The sequence below is a fragment of the Lipotes vexillifer genome, unplaced genomic scaffold (genome assembly GCF_000442215.2).
Source record: "Lipotes vexillifer unplaced genomic scaffold, Lipotes_vexillifer_v1.1 scaffold2036, whole genome shotgun sequence".
In the NCBI taxonomy this organism is placed as follows: Eukaryota; Metazoa; Chordata; class Mammalia; order Artiodactyla; family Lipotidae; genus Lipotes; species Lipotes vexillifer.
The window spans coordinates 30,619-44,093 of record NW_006787290.1 but is presented as its reverse complement, the minus strand read 5'-3'; the positions used below and the strand labels follow the sequence as shown (position 1 = coordinate 44,093).

The 13,475-nt window shown below is 39.5% G+C and overlaps 1 non-coding gene across 1 annotated transcript; it reads right to left on the bottom strand.

Annotated features, from left to right (window-relative positions):
- Window positions 1-603: 603 nt before the first annotated feature.
- TRNAE-UUC (transfer RNA glutamic acid (anticodon UUC)) lies at window positions 604-675 on the bottom strand. The gene has a single exon. It is a non-coding gene; the product is annotated as a tRNA-Glu (tRNA).
- Window positions 676-13,475: the final 12,800 nt, after the last annotated feature.

Here is a 13,475-nt window from a genome sequence, read left to right as displayed (position 1 = left end):
TTGACAGTTTTCGTCTCTCAATCTGTCTACTGTCTTGCATTGTTTCCAATAAGAAATCTGCTGTTGTTATTACCTTTATTCCTCTGTACATATGTCCTTTTTCCTTTGGCTGCTTCTAAGCTTCTCTCTGTATCACTGGTTTTAAACAATTTGATTATGATGCACCTTGGCATAGTTTTCTTAAGTTTTTTTGTGGTTAGAATTTATTGAGTTTCTTGGATCTATGGGTTTATAATTTCATCAAACTTGAAAAATTTTACTGTTAATTTTACTTCAAACTTTTTTCCCCTCCCCTTTTCCTGGACTCAAGTTACATGTATATTGGTCCATTTGAAGTTGCCCTAAATGTCAATAATTCTTGGTTATTTTGTTTTCAGTCTTTTCTCTATGTTTCATTTTGGGTAGTTTCTGTTGCTAATCTTGTTTTATGCAGAGTTTAAGTTCACTAATCTTTTTTTTTTAATGCAGAGTTTAATAAGTTCTTACTTTCAGCCAGTGCATTTTTTCATCTCTAGAAGTTCAGTTTGGGCCTGTTTTATATCTTTCATGTCTCTCCTTTTTTTTTTTTTTCCTGGCCATGCTGTATGACTTGCAGAATCTTAGTTCCCCAACCAGGGATTGAACCCAGGTCACAGCAGTGAAAGTGCTGAGTCCTAACCACTGGACCACCAGGGAATTCCCTTTCATGTCTCTCCTTAATATGCTCATGCTTTCTTCTACCTTCTTGGACATATAGAATATGTTTATAACAGCTGTTTAAATATCCTTTTCTATTACTTTTATCATCGGTGTCATTTTTTGGCTCTTTTTTTTTTGTCCTCAAAATGAGTCATATGACCCTGATTCTTTGCATGTCTAATAATTTTTTTATTGGATGCCAGTTTTGTGAATTTTAGGTTATTGGAGGTTTTTGTATTTTTTAAAAATAATTCTGAGTTGTGTGTGCTGTTAATTTATTTGGAGCCTGTTTAATATTTTGAGTCTTGCTTTTGAGTTTGTTAGGTGAGATTAGAGCCAATCCTCTTTATTCCTTAGTGTACATCCAAATTTCCATCTGCAATCTTTTTATTTTAGCCTTAAGAACTTATTTTAATATTTCTTGTAGTGTATAACTTCAGGTCATGAATTCTTTTATCCTTTTATTCTTCTTAAAAAGTCTTTATTTTGCCTTATTTTCTAAAAGATATTTTCTCTGGAGAGAACTCTAGATTTAGTGTTTTTTCTTTCAACACTGTAAAGATGTTTTTTGTCTGCTTGCTTGCAAAATTTTTTTACTAGACATCTGCAATAATTCTTATCTTTCTTCCCCTGTATGTAAGGCTCCTTTTTCCCCTGGCTGCTTTTAAGATATTTTTATCACTGGTTTTCAACAATTTGTTTATGATATAACATTTTTGTGGTTTTTATGTGTATCTTGCTTGGGGTTGACTGAGCTTCTTGGTGCTGACTGAGCTTCTGTGAGTTTATAGTTTTATCAGATTTGGAATATTTTTGGCCATTATACCTTGAAATATTTTTCTGCTCCCTCTTTTGGGTCTCTGATTACATTTATGTTATTCTGCTTAACAGTGCCACACTTTGCTGAGGTACTGTCCTTGTCTCTTTTTTAAAGTAATTTTTTCTCTCTATTATTCAATTTGTCTCTCACTCTCAAGATGTTGCTTGAGAATGTTGTTAATGGTTTTAATGGTTTAGTGTTGTTAATGGTTTTTATTACTATGTTATCAAGTTCACTGGTCATTTCTTTTGTAACTGTTAAGCCCAGCTAGGGAATTTTTATTTCAGATATTGTATTTTTTAACTCTATAACTTCCATTTGATTGTTTTCTGTCTTCCATTTTTTCCCATATGAACACAATAAGGAGAGAAGTGGAAGTACAGAAAAGAACCAAATGCAACATCAGCTTAAAACATTAAAAAAAATTCATGTATTCATGAAAGTATGCCACTGAGATCTTTTGTTGCAGAAAGGCTAATTGATTGATGACTCCAGCAGCATGTTCTGAAGCCAGCATTGTGTTTGTACTGAAGTCATGGTTTTCATGGGCTGCTCTTAGTCAGTGATTGAATGTGGTTTGTATACTAATGCAGGCCTTTTCCTGTAAGATGCAGACTCCTCTGATTGGTGATTTTGGCTTGAGGACTCATTAGCCTAGCTGAGACTTTCTTAGAACTGCATGGCAGTTGGAAACTCTACTAATCCAATTCTTCTTCCTTTCCTCTCTTTTTCCTAAGGGTCAGATTTACATCATGGTCTGAAAAGCCTCCCTCATTCTCCAGTTCCTTCTCTTTTTCTCATAGGCATCTCCCTCAGTAAATCTTTGGCATCTTGTTCATTGGAGGATCTGAAAAAATATATTTATTATTATTTTATTTTGGTTTTCAATCAGTATAGAATTTCATTTAAATAAAAGTTTACAGATCTAAACGTTTTTGAGAACTAGATCTATTTTATGTCATTTATAGTTTAGATACTGAAGCTCAGAGGTTCCTTCTGAGTATTGAGTTTGTGAAGCAAAACCAACCTATATTATGGCAATAGGTTATAAAGGCTTGTTCTCCTATCTGGTGACCTGAGGTCCTGGATAAAGAATCAGGAGCCCTGACATTACTGCTAACTCTCTTTTGTACCTAGACCAGACACTTCTCTAAGTTTATTAAAAGGTTTGGGCTAGCTCACCTATATAGACCCTTTAACTCTAAAATGTAATTTTATAGAAGAGAAAGCTTAAGTAATTTACCTGTCCAATTATCCAAAATTTTGTTAGTGAATACCTGGATTGGACTTTTTTTCCTAACAGCCAACAAATGGCCCAAGACTTTTTTTGTATTGAACTGTCTTTAGGAAAATACCTTGATAAACCACTCGTGGTAAAGGATGTAATCTGAGAACATGGATTTTGGGGCCAATATAATGAAAAAAGTGGCTGAACTATTCTGTATAAAAAGAGAAGGCATTTAGTTTTCACTCTAGGAGGGAATAGAAAAGAGAAGGAAGAAGCAAGGAAAAAGAGTGAAGCTATCAAAAGAGTAAGAAGCTAGAGAGCTACATGGGGTGAATATTCCTGGGTGTAGAATGGGGAAAGGGCTTTTAAGGCTAGAGATACACAACATTTAATTGAAGCTTTTTTGTGTGTTCTCTGTATGAACTAGGCTTCTGTGTTTGAAAGTAACACAAACCCAATTCAAAGAAGCTTCAATAAAAAGAATCTTAGTGGCTCACAAAGTTTGGAAAGATACTAGGAGAGTTTATAGCATCTAAGGAAGAGTTACAGAAACCAGAGCTGCAGGAACTGGAGCCAGAAACTTGATTCAAAATTGCCAGATCTCAGGAGGAGCTTCAAGATGGCGGAAGAGTAAGACACAGAGATCACCTTCCTCCCCACAAATACATCATAAATACATCTACATGTGGAACAACTCCTACAGAGCACCTTCTGAACGCTGGCAGAAGACCTCAGACATCCCAAAAGGCAAGAAACTCCCCATGTACCTAGGTAGGGTAAAAGAAAAAAGAAAAAACAGAGACAAAGTAATAGGGACAGGACCTGCACCAGTGGGAGGGAGCCGTGAAGGAGGAAAGGTTTACACACACTAGAAGCCCCTTTGCGAGCGGACACTGTGGGTGGCGGAGGAGGGGAGCTTTGGAGCCATGAAAGGAGAGCACAGCAACAGGGGTGTGCAGGGCAAAGCGGGGAGATTCCAGCACAGAGGATCGGTGCCGACCAGCACTCACCAGCCCGAGAGGCTTGTCTGCTCACCCGCTGGGATGGGTGGGGACTGGGAGGTGAGGCTCTGGCTTCGGAGTTTGGACCCCAGGGAGAGGACTGGGGTTGCTGGCTGCGTGAATACAGCCTGAAGGGGGTAGTGCGCCACAGCTAGCCCGGAGGGAGTCCAGGAAAATGTCTGGAGCTGCTGAAGAGGCAAGAGACTTTTTCTTGCCTCTTTATTTCCTGGTGCGTGACAAGAGGGGATTAAGAGCACCGCTTAAATGAGCTCCAGAGACTTGCGTGAGCCGCGGCTATCAGTGCGGACCCCAGAGATGGGCATGAGACGCTAAGGCTGCTGCTGCCGCCACCAACAAGCCTGTGTGCGAGCACAGGTCACTCTCCACACCTCCCTTCCAGGGAGCCTGTGCAGCCCGCCACTGCGAGCATCCCGGGATCCAGGGACAGCTTCCCCGGGAGAACACATGGTGTGTCTCAGGCTGTTGCAACGTCATGCTGGCCTCTGCTGCTGCAGGCTCGCCCCGCACTCCGTAACCCTCCCTCTCCCCAGCCTGAGTGAGCCAGAGCCCCCGAAGCAGCTACTCCTTTACCTCTGTCCTGTCTGAGTGAAGAACAGATGCCCTCCAGTGACCTACATGCAGAGGCAGGGCCAGATCCAAAACAACCACGGGAGCTGTGCGAACAAAGAGGAGAAAGGGAAATCTATCCCAGCAGCCTCAGGAGCAGCGGATTAAATCTCCACAATCAACTTGATGTACCCTGCATCTATGGAATACCTGAATAGACAACAAATCATCCCAAATTGAGGAGGTGGACTTTGGAAGAAACGATATATATATATTTTAACCCTTTTTCTCTTCTTGTGAGTGTGTATGTGTATGCTTCTGTGTGTGATTTTGTCTGTATAGCTTTGCTTTTACCATTTGTCTTAGGGTTCTGTCTGTCCATTTAATTTTTAAGTTAAAAATTTTTTCTTAATAATTATTTTTTATTTTAATAACTTTATTCTATTTTATTTTATCTTCTTCTTTCTTTCATTCTTTTTTTTCTCCCTTTTATTCTGAGGACAGGCTCTTGGTGCTCCAGCCAGGAGTCAGGGCTGTGCCACTGAGGTGGGAGAGCCAAGTTCAAGACACTGGTCCACAAGAGACCTCCCAGCTCCATGTAATATCAAACGGTGAAAATCTCCCAGAGATCTCCATCTCAGCACCAAGACCCAGCTCCACTCAACGACCAGCAAGCTACAGTGCTGGACACCCTATGCCAAACAGCTAGCAAGATAACAACACAACCCAATCCATTAGGACAGAGGCTGCCTAAAATCATAATAAGACCACAGACACCCCAAAACACACCACCAGACGTGGACCTGCCCACCAGAAAGACAAGATCCAGCCTCATCCACCAGAACACAGGCACTAGTCCCCTCCACCCAGAAGCCTACATAACCCACTGAACCAACCTTAGCTACTGGGGGCAGACACCAAAAACACCAGAAACTATGAACCTGCAGCCTGCGAAAAGGAGACTCCAAACATAGTAAGTTAAGCAAAATGAGAAGACAGAGAAACACACAGCAGATGAAGGAGAAAGGCAAAACCCCACCAGACCTAACAAATGAGGAGGAAATAGGCAACCTACCTGAAAAAGAATCCAGAATAATGATAGTAGAGAAGATCCAAAATCTTGGAAATAGAATGGAGAAAATAAAGAAACATTTAACGCGGATCTAGATGAACTAAAGAGCAAACAAACAGAGATGAACAACACAATAAATGAAATTAAAAATTCTCTAGAAGGGATCAATAGCAGAATAACTGAAGCAGAAGAACAGATAAGTGACCTGGAAGATAAAATAATGGAAATAACTACTGCAGAGCAGAATAAAGAAAAAAGAATGAAAAAAATTGAGGACAGTCTCAGAGATCTCTGGGGCAACATTAAACACACCAACATTCGAATTATAGAGCTCCCAGAAAAAGAAGAGAAAAAGAAAGGGACTGAGAAAATATTTGAAGAGATTATAGTTGAAAACTTCCTTATTATGGGAAAGGAAATATTTAATCAAGTCCAGGAAGCTCACAGAGTCCCATACAGGATAAATCCAAGGAGAAAGAGGCCAAGACACATAATAATCAAAATATCAAAAACTAAATACAAAGAAAAAATATTAAAAGCATCAAGGGAGGGGCTTCCCTGGTGGCACAGTTGTTGAGAGTCCGCCTGCCGATGCAAGGGACACGGGTTCGTGCCCTGGTCCAGGAAGATCTCACATGCTGCAGAGCGGATGGGCCCGTGAGCCATGGCCACTGAGCCTGCGTGTCCAGAGACTGTGCTCCACAGCGGGAGAGGCCACAGCAGTGAGAGGCCCACGTACTGCAAAAAAAAAAAAAAAGGCAGCAAGGGAAGAACAAGTAACACAAAAGGGAATTCCCATAAGGTTAACAGTTGATCTTTCAGCAGAAACTTTGCAAGTCAGAAGGGAGTGCAGGACATATTTAAAGTGATGAAAGACAAACACCTACAACAAAGATTACTCTACCCAGCAAGGATCCCATTCAGATTTGATGGAGAAATTAAAAGTTTTACAGACAAGCAAAAGCTAAGAGAATTCAGAACCACCAAACCAGCTTTACAACAAATGCTAAAGGAACTTCTCTAGGCAGGAAACACAAGAGAAGGAAAAGACCTACAATAATAAACCCAAAACAATTAAGAAAATGGTAATAGGAACATACATATCCATAATTACCTTAAACGTAAATGGATTAAGTGCTCCAACCAAAAGACATAGACTGACTGAATGGAAACAAAAACAAGACCCATATATATGCTGTCTACAAGAGACCCACTTCAGACCTAGGGACACATATAGACTGAAAGTGAGGGAATGGAAAAAGATATTGCATGCAAATGAAAATCAAAAGAAAGCTGGAGTAGCAATTCTCATATCAGACAAAATAGACTTTAAAACAAAGACTATTACAAGAGACAAAGAAGGATACTACATAATGATCAAGGGATCAATCCAAGAAGATAAAACAATTGTAAATATTTATGCACCCAACACAGGAGCACCTCAATACATAAGGCAAATACTAAGAGTCATAAAAGGGGAAATCGACAGTAACACAATCATAGTAGGGGACTTTAACACCCCACTTTCACCAATGGACAGATCACCCAAAATGAAAATAAATAAAGAAACACAAGCTTTAAATGATACATTAAACAAGATGGACTTAATTAATATTTATAGGACACTCCATCCAAAAACAACAGAATACACATTTTTCTCAAGTGCTCATGGAACATTCTCCAGGATAGATCATATCTTGGGTCACAAATCAAGCCTTGGTAAATTTAAGAATGTTGATATCATATCAAGTATCTTTTCCAACCACAACGCTATGAGATTAGATATCAATTACAGGAAAAAATCTGTAAGAAATACAAACACAAGAGGCTAAACAACACACTACTTAATAACCAAAGGATCACTGAAGAAATCAAAGAGGAAATCAAAAACTATCTAGAAACAAATGACAATGAAAACACAATGACCAAAAACCTATGGGATGCAGCAAAAGCAGTTCTAAGAGGGAAGTTTCTAGCTATACAAGCATACCTTAAGAAACAAGAAACATCTCAAATAAACAACCTAACCTTACACCTAAAGCAATTAGAAAAAAAAGAACAAAAAAACCCCAATTTAGCAGACGGAAAGAAATCATAAAAATCAGATCAGAAATAAATGAAGGAAACAATAGCAAAGATCAATAAAACTAAAAGCTGGTTCTTTGAAAAGATAAACAAAATTGATAAATCATTAGCCAGACTTATCAAGAAAAAAAGGGAGAAGACTCAAATCAATAGAATTAGAAATGAAAAAGGAGAAGTGACAACTGACACTGCAGAAATACAAAGGATCATGGAAGATTACTACAAGCAACTCTATGCCATTAAACGGACAACCTGGAAGAAATGGGCACATTCTTAGAAATGCACAACCTGCCAAGACTGAACCAGGAAGAAATAGAAAATATGAACAGACCAATCACAAGCACTGAAATTGAAACTGTGATTAAAAATCTTCCAACAAACACAAGCCCAGGACCAGATGGCGTCACAGGTGAATTCTATCAAACATTTAGAGAAGAGCTAATACCTATCCTTCTCAAACTCTTCCAAAATATAGCAGAGGGAGGAACACTCCCAAACTCATTCTACAAGACCACCATCACCCTGATACCAAAACCAGTCAAAGATGTCACAAAGAAAGAAAACTGCAGGCCAATATCACTGATGAATATAGATGCAAAAATCCTCAACAAAATACCAGCAAACAGAATCCAACAGCACATTAAAAGGATCATACACTATGATCAAGTGCGGCTTATCCCAGGAACGCAAGGATTCTTCAAGATATGCAAATCAATCAACATGATACACCATATTAACAAACTGAAGGAAAAAAAAATATGATCACCTCAATAAATGCAGAGAAAGCTTTTGACAAAATTCAACACCCATTTATGATAAAAACCCTCCAGAAAGTAGGCATAGAGGGAAATTTCCTCAAGATATAATGGCTATATATGACAAACCCACAGCCAACATCATCTTCAATGGTGAAAATCTGAAACCATTTCCACTAAGATCAGGAAGAAGACATGGTTGCCCATTCTCACCACTATTATTCAACATAGGTTTGGAAGTTTTAGCCACAGCAATCAGAGAAGAAAAGGAAAAAAAAGGAATCCAAATCGGAAAAGAAGTAAAGCTGTCACCGCTTGCAGATGACATGATACTATACATAGAAAATCATAAAGATGCTGCCAGAATACTACTAGAGCTAATCAATGAATTTCGTAAAGTAGCAGGATACAAAATTAATGCACAGAAATCTCTTGCATTCCTGTACAATAATGATGAAAAATCTGAAAATGAAATTAAGAAAACACTCCCATTTACCATTGCAATAAAAAGAATAAAATATCTAGGAATAAACCTACCTATGGAGACAAAAGACCTGTATGCAGAAAATTATAAGGCACTGATGGAGGAAATTAAAGATGACACAAATAGATTGAGAGATATACCATGTTCTTGGATTGGAAGAACCAACAATGTGAAAATGACTCTACTACCCAAAGCAATCTACAGATTCAATACAATCCCTATCAAACCACCACTGGCAGTTTTCACAGAACTAGAACAAATCATTTCACAATTTGTATGGAAACACAAAAGGCCCCGAATAGCCAAAGCAGTCTTGAGAAAGAAAAATGGAGCTGGAGGAATCAGGCTCCCTGACTTCAGACTATACTACAAAGCTACAGTAATCAAGACAGTATGGTACTGGCACAAAAACAGAAATATAGATCACTGGAACAGGATAGAAAGCTCAGAGATAAACCCATGCACATATGGTCACCTTATCTTCAATAAAGGAGGCAAGAATATACAGTGGAGAAAAGACAGCCTCTTCAATAAGTGGTGCTGGGAAAACTGGACAGCTACATGTAAAAGAATTAAATTAGAACACTCCCTAACACCATACACAAAAATAAACTCAAAATGGATTAAAGACCTAAATGTAAGGCCAGACACCAACAAACTCTTAGAGGAAAACATAGGCAGAGCAGTCTATGACATAAATCACAGCAAGATCCTTTTTGACACCCTCCTAAAGGAATGGAAATAAAAACAAAAATAAACAAATGGGACCTATTGAAACTTAAAAGCTTTTGCACAGCAGAGGAAATGGTAAACAAGATGAAAAGACAACCCTCAGAATGGGAGAAAATATTTGCAAATGAAGCAACTGACAAAGGATTAATCTCCAAAACATACAAGCAACTCATGCAGCTCAATATCAAAAAAACAAACAACCCAATCCAAAAATGGGCAGAAGACCTAAACAGACATTTCTCCAAAGAAGATATACAGATTGCCAACAAACACATGAAAGAATGCTCAACATCATTAATCATTAGAGAAATGCAAATCAAAACTACAATAAGATATCATCTCACACCAATCAGAATGGCCATCATCAAAATATCTAGAAACAATAAATGCTGGAGAGGGTGTGGAGAAAAGGGAACCCTCTTGCACTGTTGGTGGGAATGTAAAGTCATACAGCCACTATGGAGAACAGTATGGAGGTTCCTTAAAAAACTAAAAATAAAACTACCAAGCAACCCAGCAATCCCACTATTGGGCAGATACCCTGAGAAAACCATAATTTAAAAAGAGTCATGTACCAAAATAGTCATTCCAGTTCTATTTACAATAGCCAGGACATGGAAGCAACCTAAGTGTCCATCAACAGATGAATGGATAAAGAAGATGTGGCACACATATACAATGGAATATTACTCAGCCATAAAAAGGAATGAAACTGTTATTTGTAGTGAGGTGGATGGACCTAGAGACTGTCATACAGAGTGAAGTAAGTCAGAAAGAGAAAAACAAATACCATATGCTAAGCCACATATATGGAATCTAAAAAAAAAAAAAGAAAAGAAAGAAGAAAATGGTCAGAAGAACCTAGGGGCAAGACAGGAATAATGATGAAGACCTACTAGAGAATGGACTTGAGGATACAGGGAGAGGGAAGTATAAGATGTGACAAAGTGAGAGAGTGGCATGGATATATATACACTAGCAAACGTAAAATAGATAGCTAGTGGGAAGCAGCTGCATAGCACAGGGAGATCAGTTTGGTGCTTTTTGACCACCTAGAGGGGTGGGATAGGGAGGGTGGGAGGGAGGGAGATGTAAGAGGGAAGAGATATGGGGACATATGTATATGTATAACTGATTCACTTTGTTATAAAGCAGAAAGTGACACACCATTGTAAAGCAAGTATACTCTAATAAAGATGTTAAAAAAAATTGCCATATCTCTCTCTTTTTCCCTTCTTCCCCCCTTCCTTCTTTTCCTCAACAGCTTTGTGTAAATGGAGCTTTTCAGGTGGAAATTTTGGAAAGGATCTTAGGCCTTGTCTGCTCTTTTACAAAAAATACCTATTTATTTATTTATTTAGGCTGCACCAGGTCTTAGTTGCAGCACACAGGATCTTTGTTGCGGCATGTGGGCTCTCAGTTGCATCATGCATGCGGGGTCTAGTTCCCCAACCAGGGATTGAACCTGGGTCCCCTGCACTGGGAGTGCAGAGTCTTACCCACTGGGCCACCAGGGAAGTCTCCTTGTCTGGGTTTAAGGTAGTAAGGAGTAGGGAAACACACATAGGTGGTCAAATGATCCATAAACTGAACTAATTTAGCAGAAGCAGGAATTTGGAGCCAGAAGTGACAATGAGAACAATGCCATGAAAAAGGGCATTGGATTACTAAAAGATGTAGGTGGAGATTTGAGGCCATCTTATGTAGTTCTGTGACCTGGAAATGGGCAGATTAATATTGTTGGCTTATTAAAATGGGGTATTGTAAGTTCTTCAAAGATTCCCCTGCTGGGAATCTGTAAGTGTAATTCCTGTCATGTGGTTGATACTTCTTATCTGACAGGCTGGTTTTAACTTCATCTTCTAGGAATGAGCCTCCTATAGTAAACATAGGGTACCTCTATGGAGTCATAAGTTTTCAAACTGGCTCCAGGTCAACTCCATTTTAGAAAACCTGTGTCTGGTATGAGGAAACATTCTTATTTCTGTTCTGCCCTCTGTGGATGGTCAGCCTTCTTTTTTCTCTGCTCTGTGGCGTCAGGCCCAACTATCCACAGCCTGTCTTCAGTCCTTATAAACCCTAAACTCCAGAGGACACAGGTCACTCTGAATGATCTGCTGTTTATGATTCTATTGAAGCCCATCCAGTTGGCTTAGGGTGAAGGGAAGTCCCCCTTCCTCGTGCTGTGAACACGAGCATTTGCACAACACTTTTAAAGAAATTCTGTGCTTCCCCTTCTCTTCAGCTTTAACTCCTGATAAAGGGGATGTGCTAAGGGTCACAAAGCCAGCTTTTGATCATCTCCTTGGTAAATTCTTGAAAAAGAGGGCAAGCTCTGTACTGTGAGGAGAGCTTGGCATCTACTGTTTTATTTTTGGTTTTGTAGACTTAGCCCAAACTAACAAAGAAAGAATACCGTTTTAAGCTCCTTTTACACAAGCATTACTTCACTTAAATATTTCAATATATTGGTCCCATTTTACACATGAGAAAACAGGTTTAAAAAGGTTACGTGACTTGTTTGAGGTCATATAGATAGTAAGTGGCAGGGATAGAAGGTGAACGCAGATCTTTCTGACTTCAAACTTTATGCTCCTTCCACTTTAAAAGTGTTAACTGATTACCAGGAAGGCCGAGCGTCTTGTGGTTAATGCTCTGAATCAGGTGTGAGGAGCCTTGATCAAGTGCTGGTGCCTCTGACTCACTATGGTGCTAGTCCATTCGCCTTTGTGTCTCAGGTTTCCTTTATGTGAGCTGTGGAACATAAAAGTAATACAAAATCTTATGTACAGAATCTTACTTCCTCTCCTTGTGACAGTGCCCCCCAATCAAGATACATGTGCATTACTGAGAGCAATACAAAAGAAAAAGAAAGAAGGACAGTGGAGGAACAGATCAAAAAGAAAGAAAGGGAGTCAGAGAAAGACAGAAAAGAAAAAAAGAGAAGAAAGAAGAGAAACAAAGGAAGGAAGGAAGGAGGGAGAGAAGAAAAAAAGCCAGCAAGAAAGAAAGCATTCAGACCAGGGCTAGTTCTGGAGCTTTGTTTCTACAGTTTAATCAGATAGGCTCACAGTGAATGGAAAGTTTGCAAATTTAGAAGTTATTTCTGACTCCCTAGCAGCTTTCAACATCAAAGTGCTTCAGACTCCCCAGTGTATTCACTCAACACCAGGGCTCCGGTAATCATGAGCTGGGAGGGGTGGTAAGGGTGAAGGGTACAGACTCAACTGTTACTTGTGGAAAAACCAAGGATAAACAGGAAGAATTAAAACAGGAAATGACTCATAAACCATAGGAGGGGGCACTCCCTTTACCTTGATCATTCCTCTCACAGAAAGAAGCATTTCCATTACCTTTGTTTTTAGGATTTTTCCCTCAACAACTCAAACTCTCTTAACTCCCTCCTATGAGGCAAATTCAGTTTTTCCGAAGAAGTCATGACAAACTTCCCTGGCCTCTTCTTTCACTCTGACTTCTTTCAAGCATACTGAATACTTGTGTTGAGTTTTTGCTATTGAAGAAAACAGGATTAGTAAAAGATTTGTAAATACATTGCTTATAAAAAAGCACAGCAGCAGCAGCCAATTTTATGGGTCTGGTAAAATCATTTAGAGAAGTGATGGGTTTAGAAAAGCTCCTCAACAGGCCTGTTTGGTTCAGATCCTGTTCTGATCCTGTTCTGAAAAGGGAACAACTGGGACAGAGTTCAAATTGGTCTGCATAATAAAGTAACAGGTGTGTTTCAGTTTTCCCCTTGGGGGAAGGCAAGAGGTGTGCTAGCAAGTGTTTAAAATCCACTTCTCTGGGCTTCCTTGGTGGCGCAGTGGTTGAGAATCTGCCTGCTAATGCAGGGGACATGAGTTCGAGCCCTGGTCTGGGAAGATCCCACATGCCGCGGAGCAACTAAGCCCATGAGCCACAACTACTGAGCCTGCGCGTTTGGAGCCTGTGCTCCGCAACAAGAGAGGCCGCGATAGTGAGAGGCCTGCACACCACGATGAAGAGTGGCCCCCACTTGCCACAACTAGAGAAAACCCTTGCACAGAAACAAAG